At 39.9% G+C, this 19,007-nt stretch overlaps 1 protein-coding gene across 1 annotated transcript in view; it reads left to right on the top strand.

Annotated features, from left to right (window-relative positions):
* ppp1r36 (protein phosphatase 1 regulatory subunit 36) overlaps positions 1-19,007 on the top strand; it is a gene marked incomplete at its 3' end in the record, with an annotated part of 69,020 nt that overhangs the window by 10,453 nt on the left and 39,560 nt on the right. The gene's annotated exons all lie outside the window — the stretch shown is intronic.

Here is a 19,007-nt window from a genome sequence, read left to right on the forward strand (position 1 = left end):
TGAGATGTGTTGTGTTGTGATGTGTTGTGATGAGATGTGATGTGATGTGATGTGATGAGATGTGATGTGATGTGATGAGATGTGATGTGATGTGATGTGATGTGATGAGATGTGATGAGTTGTGATGTGATGTGATGTGATGAGATGAGATGTGATGTGTTGTGATGAGATGTGATGTGTTGTGATGTGTTGTGATGTGATGTGATGTGTTGTGATGAGTTGTGATGTGATGTGATGTGATGAGATGAGATGTGATGTGTTGTGATGAGATGTGATGTGTTGTGATGTGATGTGTTGTGATGTGATGTGATGAGATGTGATGTGATGTGATGAGATGTGATGAGATGAGATGAGATGTGTTGTGATGTGATGTGTTGTGATGTGTTGTGATGAGATGTGATGTGATGTGATGAGATGTGATGTGATGAGATGAGATGTGATGTGATGAGATGTGATGTGTTGTGATGAGATGTGATGTGTTGTGATGTGATGAGATGTGATGAGATGAGATGAGATGAGATGTGTTGTGATGTGTTGTGATGTGATGTGTTGTGATGTGATGTGATGAGATGAGATGAGATGAGATGAGATGAGATGAGATGTGTTGTGATGTGATGAGATGTGATGAGATGAGATGAGATGTGTTGTGATGTGTTGTGATGTGATGTGATGTGTTGTGATGTGATGTGATGAGATGAGATGAGATGAGATGAGATGAGATGAGATGTGATGTGATGTGATGTGATGAGATGAGATGAGATGAGATGAGATGAGATGAGATGTGATGTGATGTGATGTGATGTGATGTGATGAGATGAGATGAGATGAGATGAGATGAGATGAGATGTGTTGTGATGTGATGTGATGTGATGTGATGTGATGAGATGAGATGAGATGAGATGAGATGTGTTGTGATGTGATGTGATGTGATGTGATGAGATGAGATGAGATGAGATGAGATGAGATGAGATGAGATGAGATGAGATGTGTTGTGATATGATGAGATGTGATGTGATGTGATGTGATGTGATGTGATGTGATGTGATGTGATGTGATGTGATGTGATGTGATGTGATGTGATATGATGAGATGAGATGTGATGTGATGTGATGTGATGAGATGTGTTGTGATGTGTTGTGATGAGATGTGTTGTGTTGTGTTGTGATGAGATGTGATGTGATGTGATGTGATGTGATGTGTTGTGATGTGATGTGATGTGATGTGATGTGATGTGTTGTGATGTGATGTGATGTGATGTGATGTGATGTGATGAGATGTGTTGTGATGTGTTGTGATGAGATGTGTTGTGTTGTGTTGTGATGAGATGTGATGTGATGTGATGTGATGTGATGTGATGTGATGTGATGTGTTGTGATGTGATGTGATGTGATGTGATGTGTTGTGATATGATGAGATGAGATGTGATGTGATGTGATGTGATGAGATGTGTTGTGATGTGTTGTGATGAGATGTGTTGTGTTGTGTTGTGATGAGATGTGATGTGATGTGATGTGATGTGATGTGTTGTGATGTGATGTGATGTGATGTGTTGTGATGTGATGTGATGTGATGTGATGTGATGTGATGTGTTGTGATGTGATGTGATGTGTTGTGATGTGATGTGATGTGATGTGATGAGATGAGATGTGATGTGTTGTGATGTGTTGTGATGTGATGTGTTGTGATGTGTTGTGATGTGATGTGATGTGATGTGATGTGTTGTGATGAGATGAGATGTGATGTGATGTGATGTGTTGTGATGTGTTGTGATGTGGTGAGATGTGATGTGATGTGTTGTGATGTGTTGTGATGTGATGTGATGTGATGAGATGAGATGTGATGTGATGTGTTGTGTTGTGATGTGTTGTGATGTGTTGTGATGTGATGTGATGTGATGTGTTGTGTTGTGATGTGTTGTGATGTGTTGTGATGTGATGTGATGAGATGTGATGTGTTGTGATGTGTTGTGATGAGATGTGATGTGATGTGATGTGTTGTGATGTGTTGTGATGTGATGTGATGAGATGTGTTGTGTTGTGATGTGTTGTGATGTGTTGTGATGTGATGAGATGTGATGTGATGTGTTGTGATGTGTTGTGATGTGATGTGATGTGATGAGATGAGATGTGATGTGATGTGTTGTGTTGTGATGTGTTGTGATGTGTTGTGATGTGATGTGATGTGATGTTGTTGTGTTGTGATGTGTTGTGATGTGTTGTGATGTGATGAGATGAGATGAGATGTGATGTGTTTGTTGTGTTGTGATGTGATGTGATGTGATGTTTTGTGATGTGATGTGATGTGTTGTGATGTGATGTGTTGTGATGTGATGTGATGAGATGTGATGTGTTGTGTTGTGTTGTGTTGTGTTGTGTTGTGATGTGTTGTGATGTGTTGTGATGTGATGTGTTGTGATGAGATGTGATGAGATGAGATGTGTTGTGATGTGATGTGATGTGATGAGATGTGTTGTGATGTGTTGTGTTGTGATGTGTTGTGTTGTGATGTGATGTGTTGTGTTGTGATGTGTTGTGTTGTGATGTGTTGTGTTGTGATGTGTTGTGATGTGATGTGATGTGATGTGTTGTGATGTGATGTGATGTGTTGTGATGTGATGTGATGTGTTGTGATGTGATGTGATGTGTTGTGATGTGATGTGATGTGATGTGATGTGTTGTGATGTGATGTGTTGTGATGTGTTGTGATGTGATGTGATGTGATGTGTTGTGATGTGATGTGTTGTGATGAGATGAGATGTGATGTGATGTGATGTGATGTGATGAGATGTGATGAGATGTGTTGTGATGAGATGTGTTGTGATGAGATGTGTTGTGTTGTGATGTGTTGTGATGAGATGTGATGTGATGTGATGTGATGAGATGTGATGTGATGTGATGAGATGTGATGTGATGTGATGTGATGTGATGAGATGTGATGAGTTGTGATGTGATGTGATGTGATGAGATGAGATGTGATGTGTTGTGATGAGATGTGATGTGTTGTGATGTGTTGTGATGTGATGTGATGTGTTGTGATGAGTTGTGATGTGATGTGATGTGATGAGATGAGATGTGATGTGTTGTGATGAGATGTGATGTGTTGTGATGTGATGTGTTGTGATGTGATGTGATGAGATGTGATGTGATGTGATGAGATGTGATGAGATGAGATGAGATGTGTTGTGATGTGATGTGTTGTGATGTGTTGTGATGAGATGTGATGTGATGTGATGAGATGTGATGTGATGAGATGAGATGTGATGTGATGAGATGTGATGTGTTGTGATGAGATGTGATGTGTTGTGATGTGATGAGATGTGATGAGATGAGATGAGATGAGATGTGTTGTGATGTGTTGTGATGTGATGTGTTGTGATGTGATGTGATGAGATGAGATGAGATGAGATGAGATGAGATGTGTTGTGATGTGATGAGATGTGATGAGATGAGATGAGATGTGTTGTGATGTGTTGTGATGTGATGTGATGTGTTGTGATGTGATGTGATGAGATGAGATGAGATGAGATGAGATGAGATGAGATGTGATGTGATGTGATGTGATGTGATGTGATGAGATGAGATGAGATGAGATGAGATGAGATGAGATGTGTTGTGATGTGATGTGATGTGATGTGATGTGATGAGATGAGATGAGATGAGATGAGATGTGTTGTGATGTGATGTGATGTGATGTGATGAGATGAGATGAGATGAGATGAGATGAGATGAGATGAGATGAGATGAGATGTGTTGTGATGTGATGTGATGTGATGTGATGTGATGAGATGAGATGAGATGAGATGAGATGTGATGAGATGAGATGAGATGAGATGTGTTGTGATGTGATGTGATGAGATGTGATGAGATGAGATGAGATGAGATGTGTTGTGATGTGATGTGATGTGATGTGTTGTGATGTGTTGTGATGAGATGAGATGAGATGTGTTGTGATGTGATGTGTTGTGATGAGATGTGATGTGATGTGATGTGTTGTGATGAGATGAGATGTGATGTGATGTGATGTGTTGTGATGTGTTGTGATGTGGTGAGATGTGATGTGATGTGTTGTGATGTGTTGTGATGTGATGTGATGTGATGAGATGAGATGTGATGTGATGTGTTGTGTTGTGATGTGTTGTGATGTGTTGTGATGTGATGTGATGTGATGTGTTGTGTTGTGATGTGTTGTGATGTGTTGTGATGTGATGTGATGAGATGTGATGTGTTGTGATGTGTTGTGATGAGATGTGATGTGATGTGATGTGATGTGTTGTGATGTGTTGTGATGTGATGTGATGAGATGTGTTGTGTTGTGATGTGTTGTGATGTGTTGTGATGTGATGAGATGTGATGTGATGTGTTGTGATGTGTTGTGATGTGATGTGATGAGATGAGATGTGATGTGATGTGTTGTGTTGTGATGTGTTGTGATGTGTTGTGATGTGATGTGATGTGATGTTGTTGTGTTGTGATGTGTTGTGATGTGTTGTGATGTGATGAGATGAGATGAGATGTGATGTGTTTGTTGTGTTGTGATGTGATGTGATGTGATGTTTTGTGATGTGATGTGATGTGTTGTGATGTGATGTGTTGTGATGTGATGTGATGAGATGTGATGTGTTGTGTTGTGTTGTGTTGTGTTGTGATGTGTTGTGATGTGTTGTGATGTGATGTGTTGTGATGAGATGTGATGAGATGAGATGTGTTGTGATGTGATGTGATGTGATGAGATGTGTTGTGATGTGTTGTGTTGTGATGTGTTGTGTTGTGATGTGATGTGTTGTGTTGTGATGTGTTGTGTTGTGATGTGTTGTGTTGTGATGTGTTGTGATGTGATGTGATGTGATGTGTTGTGATGTGATGTGATGTGTTGTGATGTGATGTGATGTGTTGTGATGTGATGTGATGTGTTGTGATGTGATGTGATGTGATGTGATGTGTTGTGATGTGATGTGTTGTGATGTGTTGTGATGTGATGTGATGTGATGTGTTGTGATGTGATGTGTTGTGATGAGATGAGATGAGATGTGATGTGATGTGATGTGATGTGATGAGATGTGATGAGATGTGTTGTGATGAGATGTGTTGTGATGAGATGTGTTGTGTTGTGATGTGTTGTGATGAGATGTGATGTGATGTGATGTGATGAGATGTGATGTGATGTGATGAGATGTGATGTGATGTGATGTGATGTGATGTGATGAGATGTGATGAGTTGTGATGTGATGTGATGTGATGAGATGAGATGTGATGTGTTGTGATGAGATGTGATGTGTTGTGATGTGTTGTGATGTGATGTGATGTGTTGTGATGAGTTGTGATGTGATGTGATGTGATGAGATGAGATGTGATGTGTTGTGATGAGATGTGATGTGTTGTGATGTGATGTGTTGTGATGTGATGTGATGAGATGTGATGTGATGTGATGAGATGTGATGAGATGAGATGAGATGTGTTGTGATGTGATGTGTTGTGATGTGTTGTGATGAGATGTGATGTGATGTGATGAGATGTGATGTGATGAGATGAGATGTGATGTGATGAGATGTGATGTGTTGTGATGAGATGTGATGTGTTGTGATGTGATGAGATGTGATGAGATGAGATGAGATGAGATGTGTTGTGATGTGTTGTGATGTGATGTGTTGTGATGTGATGTGATGAGATGAGATGAGATGAGATGAGATGAGATGTGTTGTGATGTGATGAGATGTGATGAGATGAGATGAGATGTGTTGTGATGTGTTGTGATGTGATGTGTTGTGATGTGATGTGATGAGATGAGATGAGATGAGATGAGATGAGATGAGATGTGATGTGATGTGATGTGATGTGATGTGATGAGATGAGATGAGATGAGATGAGATGAGATGAGATGTGTTGTGATGTGATGTGATGTGATGTGATGTGATGAGATGAGATGAGATGAGATGAGATGTGTTGTGATGTGATGTGATGTGATGTGATGAGATGAGATGAGATGAGATGAGATGAGATGAGATGAGATGAGATGTGTTGTGATGTGATGTGATGTGATGTGATGTGATGAGATGAGATGAGATGAGATGTGTTGTGATGTGATGTGATGTGATGAGATGTGATGAGATGAGATGAGATGAGATGTGTTGTGATGTGATGTGATGTGATGTGTTGTGATGTGTTGTGATGAGATGAGATGAGATGTGTTGTGATGTGATGTGTTGTGATGAGATGTGATGAGATGAGATGAGATGAGATGTGTTGTGATGTGATGTGATGTGATGTGATGTGTTGTGATGTGTTGTGATGAGATGAGATGAGATGTGTTGTGATGTGATGTGATGTGTTGTGATGAGTTGAGATGTGATGTGATGTGATGGGTTGTGTTTTGATGAGATGTGATGAGATGAGATGTGTTGTGTTGTGATGTGATGAGATGTGATGTGTTGTGTTGTGTTGTGATGTGTTGTGATGTGTTGTGTTGTGTTGTGTTGTGATGTGATGTGATGTGTTGTGTTGTGTTGTGTTGTGATGTGATGTGATGAGATGTGATGAGATGAGATGAGATGTGTTGTGATGTGATGTGATGAGATGTGATGAGATGAGATGAGATGAGATGTGTTGTGATGTGATGAGATGTGATGTGTTGTGTTGTGTTGTGATGTGTTGTGATGTGTTGTGTTGTGATGTGATGTGTTGTGTTGTGTTGTGATGTGTTGTGATGTGTTGTGATGTGTTGTGATGTGTTGTGTTGTGTTGTGATGTGATGTGATGTGATGTGATGTGTTGTGTTGTGATATGATGAGATGAGATGTGATGTGATGTGATGTGATGTGATGAGATGTGTAGTGATGTGTTGTGTTGTGATGTGTTGTGTTGTGATGTGTTGTGATGTTTTGTGTTGTGATGTGTTGTGTTGTGATGTGTTGTGATGTGATGTGATGTGTTGTGATGTGATGTGATGTGATGTGTTGTGATGTGTTGTGATGTGTTGTGATGTGATGTGTTGTGATGTGATGTGATGTGATGTGATGTGATGTGATGTGTTGTGATGTGATGTGATGTGTTGTGATGTGTTGTGATGTGATGTGTTGTGATGTGATGTGATGTGATGTGATGTGTTGTGATGTGATGTGTTGTGATGTGATGTGATGAGATGTGATGTGATGTGATGTGATGTGATGAGATGTGATGAGATGTGTTGTGATGAGATGTGTTGTGTTGTGTTGTGATGTGTTGTGATGAGATGTGATGTGTTGTGATGTGATGAGATGTGATGTGATGTGATGTGATGTGATGAGATGAGATGTGATGTGATGTGATGAGATGTGATGTGTTGTGATGAGATGTGATGTGATGTGATGAGATGTGATGTGATGTGATGAGTTGTGATGTGATGTGATGTGATGAGATGTGATGTGTTGTGATGAGATGTGATGTGTTGTGATGTGTTGTGATGAGATGTGATGAGATGAGATGAGATGTGTTGTGATGTGTTGTGATGTGATGAGATGTGATGAGATGAGATGTGTTGTGATGTGATGTGATGTGATGTGTTGTGTTGTGATGTGTTGTGATGAGATGTGATGTGATGAGATGAGATGTGATGTGATGTGATGTGATGAGATGTGATGTGTTGTGATGAGATGTGATGTGTTGTGATGTGTTGTGATGAGATGTGATGAGATGAGATGAGATGTGTTGTGATGTGTTGTGATGTGATGAGATGTGATGAGATGAGATGAGATGAGATGTGTTGTGATGTGATGTGATGTGATGTGTTGTGATGTGTTGTGATGAGATGTGATGAGATGAGATGAGATGTGTTGTGATGTGATGTGTTGTGATGTGTTGTGATGAGATGTCATGAGATGAGATGTGTTGTGATGTGATGTGATGTGATGTGATGTGTTGTGATGTGTTGTGATGAGATGTGATGAGATGAGATGAGATGTGTTGTGATGTGATGTGATGTGATGTGATGTGATGTGTTGTGTTGTGTTGTGTTGTGATGTGATGAGTTGAGATGTGATGTGATGTGATGGGTTGTGTTGTGATGAGATGTGATGAGATGAGATGAGATGTGTTGTGATGTGATGTGATGAGATGTGATGTGTTGTGTTGTGTTGTGATGTGTTGTGTTGTGATGTGTTGTGATGTGTTGTGTTGTGATGTGTTGTGTTGTGATGTGATGTGATGTGATGTGTTGTGATGTGATGTGTTGTGATGTGATGTGATGTGATGTGATGTGATGAGATGAGATGAGATGTGTTGTGATGTGTTGTGATGTGATGAGATGTGATGTGATGTGATGTGATGAGATGAGATGAGATGTGATGTGTTGTGATGTGATGTGTTGTGATGTGATGTGATGAGATGTGATGTGATGTGATGAGATGAGATGAGATGTGTTGTGATGTGATGTGATGTGATGAGATGAGATATGATGTGTTGTGATGTGATGTGATGTGATGTGTTGTGATGTGATGTGATGAGATGTGATGTGATGTGATGAGATGAGATGAGATGTGATGTGATGTGATGTGATGTGATGTGATGTGATGTGATGAGATGAGATGAGATGAGATGTGATGTGATGTGTTGTGATGTGATGTGATGTGATGAGATGAGATGTGATGTGATGTGTTGTGATGTGATGTGATGTGTTGTGATGTGTTGTGATGTGATGTGTTGTGTTGTGTTGTGATGTGATGTGATGTGTTGTGATGTGATGTGATGTGATGAGATGTGATGTGATGTGATGAGATGTGATGTGATGTGATGAGATGTGATGTGATGTGTTGTGATGAGTTGTGATGAGATGTGATGTGATGTGTTGTGATGTGTTGTGATGTGATGTGTTGTGTTGTGTTGTGTTGTGATGTGATGTGATGAGATGTGATGAGATGTGTTGTGATGTGATGTGATGTGTTGTGATGTGATGTGATGTGATGTGATGAGATGAGATGAGATGTGATGTGATGTGATGTGATGAGATGTGATGTGTTGTGATGTGATGTGATGAGATGTGATGTGTTGTGTTGTGTTGTGTTGTGTTGTGATGTGTTGTGTTGTGTTGTGATGTGTTGTGATGTGTTGTGATGTGTTGTGATGTGATGTGATGTGATGTGTTGTGATGTGATGTGTTGTGATGTGATGTGATGTGATGTGATGAGATGAGATGTGTTGTGATGTGATGTGATGTGATGAGATGTGATGTGATGTGATGAGATGTGTTGTGATGTGATGTGATGTGTTGTGATGTGATGTGTTGTGATGTGATGTGATGTGTTGTGATGTGATGTGATGTGTTGTGATGTGATGTGATGTGATGTGATGAGATGTGATGTGATGTGATGAGATGAGATGAGATGTGATGTGTTGTGATGTGATGTGATGTGATGTGATGAGATGTGATGTGATGTGATGTGATGAGATGAGATGAGATGAGATGTGATGTGTTGTGATGTGTTGTGATGTGATGTGATGTGATGTGATGAGATGTGATGTGATGTGTTGTGTTGTGATGTGATGTGTTGTGATGTGATGTGATGTGATGTGATGTGATGTGTTGTGATGTGATGTGATGTGATGTGATGTGATGTGATGAGATGTGATGTGATGTGATGTGATGTGATGTGATGAGATGTGATGTGATGTGATGTGATGAGATGTGATGTGATGTGATGAGATGAGATGTGATGTGATGAGATGTTATGTGATGAGATGAGATGTGATGTGATGAGATGTAATGTGTTGTGATGTGATGAGATGTGATGTGATGTGATGTGTTGTGATGTGATGAGATGTGATGTGATGTGATGTGTTGTGATGTGATGAGATGTGATGTGATGTGATGTGATGAGATGTGATGTGTTGTGATGTGATGAGATGTGATGTGATGTGATGTGATGTGATGTGTTGTGATGTGATGTGATGAGATGTGATGTGATGTGATGTGATGAGATGTGATGTGTTGTGATGTGATGAGATGAGATGTGATGTGATGTGATGTGATGTGATGTGATGTGTTGTGATGTGATGAGATGTGATGTGATGAGATGAGATGTGATGAGATGTGATGTGATGAGTTGTGATGTGATGTGATGTGATGTGTTGTGATGTGATGAGATGAGATGTGATGTGATGTGATGAGATGTGATGTGATGAGATGTGATGTGATGAGATGTGATGTGATGAGATGTGATGTGATGAGTTGTGATGTGATGAGATGTGATGTGTTGTGATGAGATGTGATGTGATGAGTTGTGATGTGATGTGATGAGATGTGTTGAGATGTGATGTGTTGTGATGTGTTGTGATGTGATGTGTTGTGATGTGATGAGATGTGATGTGTTGTGATGAGATGTGATGTGATGAGTTGTGATGTGATGTGATGAGATGTGTTGAGATGTGATGTGTTGTGATGAGATGTGATGTGATGAGTTGTGATGTGATGTGATGAGATGTGTTGAGATGTGATGTGTTGTGATGTGTTGTGATGTGATGTGTTGTGATGTGATGAGATGTGATGTGATGAGTTGTGATGTGATGTGATGAGATGTGTTGAGATGTGATGTGTTGTGATGTGTTGTGATGTGATGTGTTGTGATGTGATGTGATGTGATGTGATGTGATGTGTTGTGATGTGATGTGATGTGATGTGATGTGATGTGATGTGATGTGTTGTGATGTGATGTGATGTGATGTGATGTGATGTGATGAGATGTGATGTGATGTGATGTGATGTGATGTGATGTGATGTGATGTGTTGTGATGTGATGTGATGTGATGTGATGTGATGTGATGTGATGTGATGTGATGAGATGTGATGTGATGTGATGTGATGTGATGTGATGTGATGAGATGTGATGAGATGTGATGTGATGAGATGAGATGTGATGTGATGAGATGTAATGTGTTGTGATGTGATGAGATGTGATGTGATGTGATGTGTTGTGATGTGATGAGATGTGATGTGATGTGATGTGTTGTGATGTGATGAGATGTGATGTGATGTGATGTGATGTGATGAGATGTGATGTGTTGTGATGTGATGAGATGTGATGTAATGTGATGTGATGTGATGTGATGTGTTGTGATGTGATGTGATGAGATGTGATGTGATGTGATGTGATGAGATGTGATGTGTTGTGATGTGATGAGATGAGATGTGATGTGATGTGATGTGATGTGATGTGTTGTGATGTGATGAGATGTGATGTGATGAGATGAGATGTGATGAGATGTGATGTGATGAGTTGTGATGTGATGTGATGTGATGTGATGTGTTGTGATGTGATGAGATGTGATGTGATGTGATGAGATGTGATGTGATGAGATGTGATGTGATGAGATGTGATGTGATGAGATGTGATGTGATGAGTTGTGATGTGATGAGATGTGATGTGTTGTGATGAGATGTGATGTGATGAGTTGTGATGTGATGTGATGAGATGTGTTGAGATGTGATGTGTTGTGATGTGTTGTGATGTGATGAGATGTGATGAGATGTGATGAGATGAGATGTGTTGTGATGTGATGTGATGTGTTGTGATGTGTTGTGATGAGATGTGATGTGATGAGATGCGATGTGATGAGATGAGATGTGATGTGATGTGATGTGATGTGATGTGATGAGATGTGATGTGTTGTGATGAGATGTGATGTGTTGTGATGAGATGAGATGAGATGTGATGAGATGAGATGAGATGTGTTGTGATGTGATGTGATGTGTTGTGATGTGTTGTGATGAGATGTGATGTGATGAGATGTGATGTGATGAGATGAGATGTGATGTGATGTGATGTGATGTGATGAGATGTGATGTGTTGTGTTGTGTTGTGATGTGTTGTGATGAGATGTGATGTGATGAGATGTGATGAGATGTGATGTGATGAGATGAGATGAGATGTGATGTGATGTGATGAGATGTGATGAGATGTGATGAGATGTGATGAGATGAGATGAGATGAGATGTGTTGTGATGTGATGTGATGTGATGTGTTGTGATGAGATGTGATGAGATGAGATGAGATGTGTTGTGATGTGATGTGATGTGATGTGATGTGTTGTGATGTGTTGTGATGAGATGTGATGAGATGAGATGAGATGTGTTGTGATGTGATGTGATGTGATGTGATGTGATGTGATGTGTTGTGATGTGTTGTGATGAGATGTGATGAGATGTGATGTGATGTGATGTGTTGTGATGTGATGTGTTGTGTTGTGTTGTGATGTGATGAGTTGAGATGTGATGTGATGTGATGTGATGAGATGAGATGAGATGTGTTGTGATGAGATGTGATGTGTTGTGTTGTGTTGTGATGTGTTGTGTTGTGATGTGTTGTGATGTGTTGTGTTGTGTTGTGATGTGTTGTGTTGTGATGTGATGTGATGTGATGTGTTGTGTTGTGATGTGATGTGTTGTGATGTGATGTGATGTGATGTGATGTGATGAGATGAGATGAGATGAGATGTGTTGTGATGTGTTGTGATGTGATGTGATGTGATGAGATGTGATGTGATGTGATGAGATGAGATGAGATGAGATGTGATGTGTTGTGTTGTGATGTGATGTGATGAGATGAGATGAGATGTGATGTGTTGTGATGTGATGTGATGTGATGTGATGTGTTGTGATGAGATGAGATGTGTTGTGTTGTGATGTGATGTGATGTGATGAGATGAGATGAGATGTGTTGTGTTGTGATGTGTTGTGTTGTGATGTGTTGTGATGTGTTGTGTTGTGATGTGTTGTGTTGTGATGTGATGTGATGTGATGTGATGTGTTGTGATGTGATGTGATGAGATGAGATGTGATGTGTTGTGATGTGATGTGATGTGATGTGTTGTGATGAGATGAGATGTGATGTGTTGGATGTGATGTGATGTGATGAGATGAGATGTGTTGTGTTGTGATGTGTTGTGTTGTGATGTGTTGTGATGTGTTGTGTTGTGATGTGTTGTGTTGTGATGTGATGTGATGTGATGTGTTGTGATGTGATGTGTTGTGATGTGATGTGATGTGATGTGATGTGATGTGATGAGATGAGATGAGATGAGATGTGTTGTGATGTGATGTGTTGTGATGTGATGTGATGTGATGTGATGAGATGTGATGAGATGAGATGTGATGTGTTGTGATGTGATGAGATGTGATGTGATGTGATGAGATGTGTTGTGATGAGATGAGATGAGATGAGATGTGATGTGATGTGATGTGATGAGATGAGATGAGATGAGATGTGATGTGATGTGATGTGATGAGATGAGATGAGATGAGATGAGATGTGATGAGATGTGTTGTGATGAGATGAGATGAGATGTGATGTGATGAGATGTGATGTGATGTGATGAGATGAGATGAGATGAGATGTGATGTGTTGTGATGTGATGTGATGTGATGAGATGTGATGTGATGTGATGAGATGTGTTGTGATGAGATGAGATGAGATGAGATGTGATGTGATGTGATGTGATGAGATGAGATGAGATGAGATGTGATGTGATGTGATGTGATGTGTTGTGATGAGATGAGATGAGATGTGATGTGATGTGATGTGATGAGATGAGATGTGATGTGTTGTGATGTGATGTGTTGTGATGTGATGTGATGTGATGAGATGTGATGTGATGTGTTGTGATGTGATGTGATGTGTTGTGATGTGTTGTGATGTGATGTGTTGTGATGTGATGTGATGTGATGTGTTGTGATGTGATGTGATGTGATGTGATGTGTTGTGATGTGATGTGTTGTGTTGTGTTGTGATATGATGAGATGTGATGTGATGTGATGTGATGAGATGAGATGAGATGAGATGTGATGTGATGTGATGTGATGAGATGAGATGAGATGAGATGAGATGTGATGAGATGTGTTGTGATGAGATGAGATGAGATGAGATGAGATGTGTTGTGATGTGATGTGATGTGATGTGTTGTGATGAGATGTGATGAGATGAGATGAGATGTGTTGTGATGTGATGTGATGTGATGTGATGTGTTGTGATGTGTTGTGATGAGATGTGATGAGATGAGATGAGATGTGTTGTGATGTGATGTGATGTGATGTGATGTGATGTGTTGTGATGTGTTGTGATGAGATGTGATGAGATGTGATGTGATGTGATGTGATGTGTTGTGATGTGATGTGTTGTGTTGTGTTGTGATGTGATGAGTTGAGATGTGATGTGATGTGATGTGATGAGATGAGATGAGATGTGTTGTGATGTGTTGTGATGAGATGTGATGAGATGAGATGAGATGTGTTGTGATGTGATGTGATGTGATGTGATGTGATGTGATGTGATGAGATGAGATGAGATGTGTTGTGATGTGATGTGATGTGATGTGATGTGTTGTGATGTGTTGTGATGAGATGTGATGAGATGAGATGAGATGTGTTGTGATGTGATGTGATGTGATGTGATGTGATGTGATGTGATGTGTTGTGATGTGTTGTGATGAGATGTGATGAGATGTGATGTGATGTGATGTGTTGTGATGTGATGTGTTGTGTTGTGTTGTGATGTGATGAGTTGAGATGTGATGTGATGTGATGTGATGAGATGAGATGTGATGTGTTGTGATGTGTTGTGATGAGATGTGATGAGATGAGATGAGATGTGTTGTGATGTGATGTGATGTGATGTGATGTGATGTGATGTGATGTGTTGTGATGTGTTGTGATGAGATGTGATGAGATGTGATGTGATGTGATGTGTTGTGATGTGATGTGTTGTGTTGTGTTGTGATGTGATGAGTTGAGATGTGATGTGATGTGATGTGATGAGATGAGATGAGATGTGTTGTGATGAGATGTGATGTGTTGTGTTGTGTTGTGATGTGTTGTGTTGTGATGTGTTGTGATGTGTTGTGTTGTGTTGTGATGTGTTGTGTTGTGATGTGATGTGATGTGATGTGTTGTGTTGTGATGTGATGTGTTGTGATGTGATGTGATGTGATGTGATGTGATGTGATGAGATGAGATGAGATGAGATGTGTTGTGATGTGTTGTGATGTGATGTGATGTGATGAGATGTGATGTGATGTGATGAGATGAGATGAGATGAGATGTGATGTGTTGTGTTGTGATGTGATGTGATGAGATGAGATGAGATGTGATGTGTTGTGATGTGATGTGATGTGATGTGATGTGTTGTGATGAGATGAGATGTGTTGTGTTGTGATGTGATGTGATGTGATGAGATGAGATGAGATGAGATGTGTTGTGTTGTGATGTGTTGTGTTGTGATGTGTTGTGATGTGTTGTGTTGTGATGTGTTGTGTTGTGATGTGATGTGATGTGATGTGATGTGTTGTGATGTGATGTGATGAGATGAGATGTGATGTGTTGTGATGTGATGTGATGTGATGTGTTGTGATGAGATGAGATGTGATGTGTTGTGATGTGATGTGATGTGATGAGATGAGATGTGTTGTGTTGTGATGTGTTGTGTTGTGATGTGTTGTGATGTGTTGTGTTGTGATGTGTTGTGTTGTGATGTGATGTGATGTGATGTGTTGTGATGTGATGTGTTGTGATGTGATGTGATGTGATGTGATGTGATGTGATGAGATGAGATGAGATGAGATGTGTTGTGATGTGATGTGTTGTGATGTGATGTGATGTGATGTGATGAGATGTGATGAGATGAGATGTGATGTGTTGTGATGTGATGAGATGTGATGTGATGTGATGAGATGTGTTGTGATGAGATGAGATGAGATGAGATGTGATGTGATGTGATGTGATGAGATGAGATGAGATGAGATGTGATGTGATGTGATGAGATGAGATGAGATGAGATGAGATGAGATGTGATGAGATGTGTTGTGATGAGATGAGATGAGATGTGATGTGATGAGATGTGATGTGATGTGATGAGATGAGATGAGATGAGATGTGATGTGTTGTGATGTGATGTGATGTGATGAGATGTGATGTGATGTGATGAGATGTGTTGTGATGAGATGAGATGAGATGAGATGTGATGTGATGTGATGTGATGAGATGAGATGAGATGAGATGTGATGTGATGTGATGTGATGTGATGAGATGTGATGTGTTGTGATGTGATGTGTTGTGATGTGATGTGATGTGATGAGATGTGATGTGATGTGTTGTGATGTGATGTGATGTGATGTGTTGTGATGTGTTGTGATGTGATGTGTTGTGATGTGATGTGATGTGATGTGATGTGATGAGATGTGATGTGATGAGATGAGATGTGATGTGTTGTGATGTGATGTGTTGTGATGTGATGAGATGAGATGAGATGTGATGTGATGTGATGTGATGAGATGTGATGTGTTGTGATGTGATGTGTTGTGATGTGATGTGATGTGATGAGATGTGATGTGATGTGTTGTGATGTGATGTGATGTGATGTGTTGTGATGTGTTGTGATGTGATGTGTTGTGATGTGATGTGATGTGATGTGTTGTGATGTGATGTGATGTGATGTGATGTGTTGTGATGTGATGTGTTGTGTTGTGTTGTGATATGATGAGATGTGATGTGTTGTGATGTGATGTGATGTGATGTGATGTGATGTGTTGTGATGTGATGTGATGTGATGTGATGTGATGAGATGTGTTGTGATGTGATGTGTTGTGTTGTGATGTGATGTGATGTGATGTGATGTGATGTGATGTGTTGTGATGTGATGTGTTGTGTTGTGTTGTGATATGATGAGATGTGATGTGTTGTGATGTGATGTGATGAGATGAGATGAGATGTGATGTGTTGTGATGTGATGTGATGTGATGTGTTGTGATGAGATGAGATGTGATGTGTTGTGTTGTGATGTGTTGTGTTGTGATGTGATGTGTTGTGATGAGATGTGATGTGATGTGATGTGATGTGATGTGTTGTGATGTGATGAGATGTGATGTGTTGTGATGAGATGAGATGTGATGTGTTGTGATGTGATGTGATGTGTTGTGATGTGATGAGATGAGATGTGATGTGTTGTGATGTGATGTGATGTGTTGTGATGTGATGAGATGTGATGTGTTGTGATGAGATGAGATGTGATGTGTTGTGATGTGTTGTGATGTGTTGTGATGTGATGAGATGTGATGTGATGAGATGTGATGTGATGTGATGTGATGTGTTGTGATGTGATGTGATGTGATGTGATGTGATGTGATGTGATGTGATGAGATGTGATGTGATGTGATGAGATGAGATGTGATGTGTTGTGATGTGATGAGATGTGATGTGATGTGATGTGTTGTGTTGTGATGTGATGAGATGTGATGTGATGTGATGTGATGTGATGTGATGAGATGTGATGAGATGAGATGTGTTGTGATGTGATGTGATGTGATGAGATGTGTTGTGATGTGTTGTGTTGTGATGTGTTGTGTTGTGATGTGATGTGTTGTGTTGTGATGTGTTGTGTTGTGATGTGTTGTGTTGTGATGTGTTGTGATGTGATGTGATGTGATGTGTTGTGATGTGATGTGATGTGTTGTGATGTGATGTGATGTGTTGTGATGTGATGTGATGTGTTGTGATGTGATGTGATGTGATGTGATGTGATGTGTTGTGATGTGATGTGTTGTGATGTGTTGTGATGTGATGTGATGTGATGTGTTGTGATGTGATGTGTTGTGATGAGATGAGATGTGATGTGATGTGATGTGATGTGATGAGATGTGATGAGATGTGTTGTGATGAGATGTGTTGTGATGAGATGTGTTGTGTTGTGATGTGTTGTGATGAGATGTGATGTGTTGTGATGTGATGTGATGTGATGAGATGTGATGTGATGAGATGTGATGTGATGTGATGTGATGTGATGTGATGTGATGTGATGTGATGAGATGTGATGAGTTGTGATGTGATGTGATGTGATGAGATGAGATGTGATGTGTTGTGATGAGATGTGATGTGTTGTGATGTGTTGTGATGTGATGTGATGTGTTGTGATGAGTTGTGATGTGATGTGATGTGATGAGATGAGATGTGATGTGTTGTGATGAGATGTGATGTGTTGTGATGTGTTGTGATGTGATGTGATGAGATGTGATGTGATGTGATGAGATGTGATGAGATGAGATGAGATGTGTTGTGATGTGATGTGTTGTGATGTGTTGTGATGAGATGTGATGTGATGTGATGAGATGTGATGTGATGAGATGAGATGTGATGTGATGAGATGTGATGTGTTGTGATGAGATGTGATGTGTTGTGATGTGATGAGATGTGATGAGATGAGATGAGATGAGATGTGTTGTGATGTGTTGTGATGTGATGTGTTGTGATGTGATGTGATGAGATGAGATGAGATGAGATGAGATGAGATGTGATGTGATGTGATGTGATGTGATGTGATGAGATGAGATGAGATGTGTTGTGATGTGATGTGTTGTGATGTGTTGTGATGAGATGTGATGTGATGTGATGAGATGTGATGTGATGAGATGAGATGTGATGTGATGAGATGTGATGTGTTGTGATGAGATGTGATGTGTTGTGATGTGATGAGATGTGATGAGATGAGATGAGATGAGATGTGTTGTGATGTGTTGTGATGTGATGTGTTGTGATGTGATGAGATGTGATGAGATGAGATGAGATGTGTTGTGATGTGTTGTGATGTGATGTGTTGTGATGTGATGTGATGAGATGAGATGAGATGAGATGTGATGTGATGTGATGTGATGTGATGTGATGTGATGTGATGAGATGAGATGAGATGAGATGAGATGAGATGTGTTGTGATGTGATGTGATGTGATGAGATGAGATGAGATGTGTTGTGATGTGATGTGATGAGATGAGATGAGATGAGATGTGTTGTGATGTGATGTGATGTGATGTGATGAGATGAGATGAGATGAGATGTGTTGTGATGTGATGTGATGAGATGTGATGAGATGAGATGAGATGAGATGTGTTGTGATGTGATGTGATGTGATGTGTTGTGATGTGTTGTGATGAGATGAGATGAGACGAGATGAGATGAGATGTGTTGTGATGTGATGTGATGTGATGTGATGTGTTGTGATGTGTTGT

Source organism: Phoxinus phoxinus (assembly GCF_949152265.1).
Source record: "Phoxinus phoxinus genome assembly, chromosome: 17".
NCBI lineage: Eukaryota > Metazoa > Chordata > Actinopteri > Cypriniformes > Leuciscidae > Phoxinus > Phoxinus phoxinus.